Below are 2,500 nucleotides of genomic sequence, written 5' to 3' on the forward strand. Positions count from 1 at the left end.
GATGGCTGACGTTTTGCTCCGCTCACGACGGTCACCGCGCAACGCAAGAACAGGCCAAAAACTGGCCAAAACGGCCCAAAAACGGGCCAAAACTGGCCATTTTTGGCTGCGCGAGCGAGCGGCGAGCGGCGGACAGCGAGCGAAGCGAGAGGCAGCACCGTCCCTGCTATACGAAAGCCCCATCCAGCCCTGTGCCACCCGGGGGGTTCCAGGGTGCTGAGATGGCTGACATTTTGCTCCGCTCACGACGGTCGCCGCGGCACACAAGAACAGCCCAAAAACAGGCCAAAACAGCCCAAAAACGGGCCAAAACTGGCCATTTTTGGCTGCGCGAGCGAGCAGCGAGCGGCGGACAGCGAGCGAAGCGAGAGGCAGCACCGTCCCTGCTATACGAAAGCCCCATCCAGCCCTGTGCCACCCGGGGGGTTCCAGGGTGCTGAGATGGCTGACGTTTTGCTCCGCTCACGACGGTCGCCGCGGCACGCAAGAACAGGCCAAAAACTGGCCAAAACAGCCCAAAAACGGGCCAAAACTGGCCATTTTTTGCTGCGCGAGCGAGCGGAGAGCGGCGAACAGCGAGCGAAGCGCGAGGCAGCACCGTCCCTGCTATACGAAAGCCCCATCCAGCCCTGTGCCACCCGGGGGGTTCCAGGGTGCTGAGATGGCTGACATTTTGCTCCGCTCACGACGGTCACCGCGCCACACAAGAACAGCCCAAAAACAGGCCAAAACAGCCCAAAAACGGGCCAAAACTGGCCATTTTTGGCTGCGCGAGCGAGCGGCGAGCGGCGAACAGCGAGCGAAGCGAGAGGCAGCACCGTCCCTGCTATACGAAAGCCCCATCCAGCCCTGTGCCACCCGGGGGGTTCCAGGGTGCTGAGATGGCTGACGTTTTGCTCCGCTCACGACGGTCACCGCACCACGCAAGAACAGGCCAAAAACTGGCCAAAACAGCCCAAAAACGGGCCAAAACTGGCCATTTTTGGCTGCGCGAGCGAGCGGCGAGCGGCGAACAGCGAGCGAAGCGAGAGGCAGCACCGTCCCTGCTATACGAAAGCCCCATCCAGCCCTGTGCCACCCGGGGGGTTCCAGGGTGCTGAGATGGCTGACGTTTTGCTCCGCTCTCGACGGTCACCGCGCAATGCAAGAACAGGCCAAAAACTGGCCAAAACGGCCCAAAAACGGGCCAAAACTGGCCATTTTTGGCTGCGCGAGCGGCGAGCGGCGGACAGCGAGCGAAGCGAGAGGCAGCACCGTCCCTGCTATACGAAAGCCCCATCCAGCCCTGTGCCACCCGGGGGGTTCCAGGGTGCTGAGATGGCTGACGTTTTGCTCCGCTCTCGACGGTCACCGCGCAATGCAAGAACAGGCCAAAAACTGGCCAAAACGGCCCAAAAACGGGCCAAAACTGGCCATTTTTGGCTGCGCGAGCGAGCGGCGAGCGGCGGACAGCGAGCGAAGCGAGAGGCAGCACCGTCCCTGCTATACGAAAGCCCCATCCAGCCCTGTGCCACCCGGGGGGTTCCAGGGTGCTGAGATGGCTGACGTTTTGCTCCGCTCTCGACGGTCACCGCGCAATGCAAGAACAGGCCAAAAACTGGCCAAAACGGCCCAAAAACGGGCCAAAACTGGCCATTTTTGGCTGCACGAGCGAGCGGCGAGCGGCGGACAGCGAGCGAAGCGAGAGGCAGCACCGTCCCTGCTATACGAAAGCCCCATCCAGCCCTGTGCCACCCGGGGGGTTCCAGGGTGCTGAGATGGCTGACGTTTTGCTCCGCTCTCGACGGTCACCGCGCAATGCAAGAACAGGCCAAAAACTGGCCAAAACGGCCCAAAAACGGGCCAAAACTGGCCATTTTTGGCTGCACGAGCGAGCGGCGAGCGGCGGACAGCGAGCGAAGCGAGAGGCAGCACCGTCCCTGCTATACGAAAGCCCCATCCAGCCCTGTGCCACCCGGGGGGTTCCAGGGTGCTGAGATGGCTGACGTTTTGCTCCGCTCTCGACGGTCACCGCGCAATGCAAGAACAGGCCAAAAACTGGCCAAAACGGCCCAAAAACGGGCCAAAACTGGCCATTTTTGGCTGCACGAGCGAGCGGCGAGCGGCGGACAGCGAGCGAAGCGAGAGGCAGCACCGTCCCTGCTATACGAAAGCCCCATCCAGCCCTGTGCCACCCGGGGGGTTCCAGGGTGCTGAGATGGCTGACGTTTTGCTCCGCTCTCGACGGTCACCGCGCAATGCAAGAACAGGCCAAAAACTGGCCAAAACGGCCCAAAAACGGGCCAAAACTGGCCATTTTTGGCTGCACGAGCGAGCGGCGAGCGGCGGACAGCGAGCGAAGCGAGAGGCAGCACCGTCCCTGCTATACGAAAGCCCCATCCAGCCCTGTGCCACCCGGGGGGTTCCAGGGTGCTGAGATGGCTGACGTTTTGCTCCGCTCTCGACGGTCACCGCGCAATGCAAGAACAGGCCAAAAACTGGCCAAAACGGCCCAAAAACG

The sequence above is a fragment of the Musa acuminata genome, unplaced genomic scaffold, assembly GCF_036884655.1.
Source record: "Musa acuminata AAA Group cultivar baxijiao unplaced genomic scaffold, Cavendish_Baxijiao_AAA HiC_scaffold_559, whole genome shotgun sequence".
In the NCBI taxonomy this organism is placed as follows: Eukaryota; Viridiplantae; Streptophyta; class Magnoliopsida; order Zingiberales; family Musaceae; genus Musa; species Musa acuminata.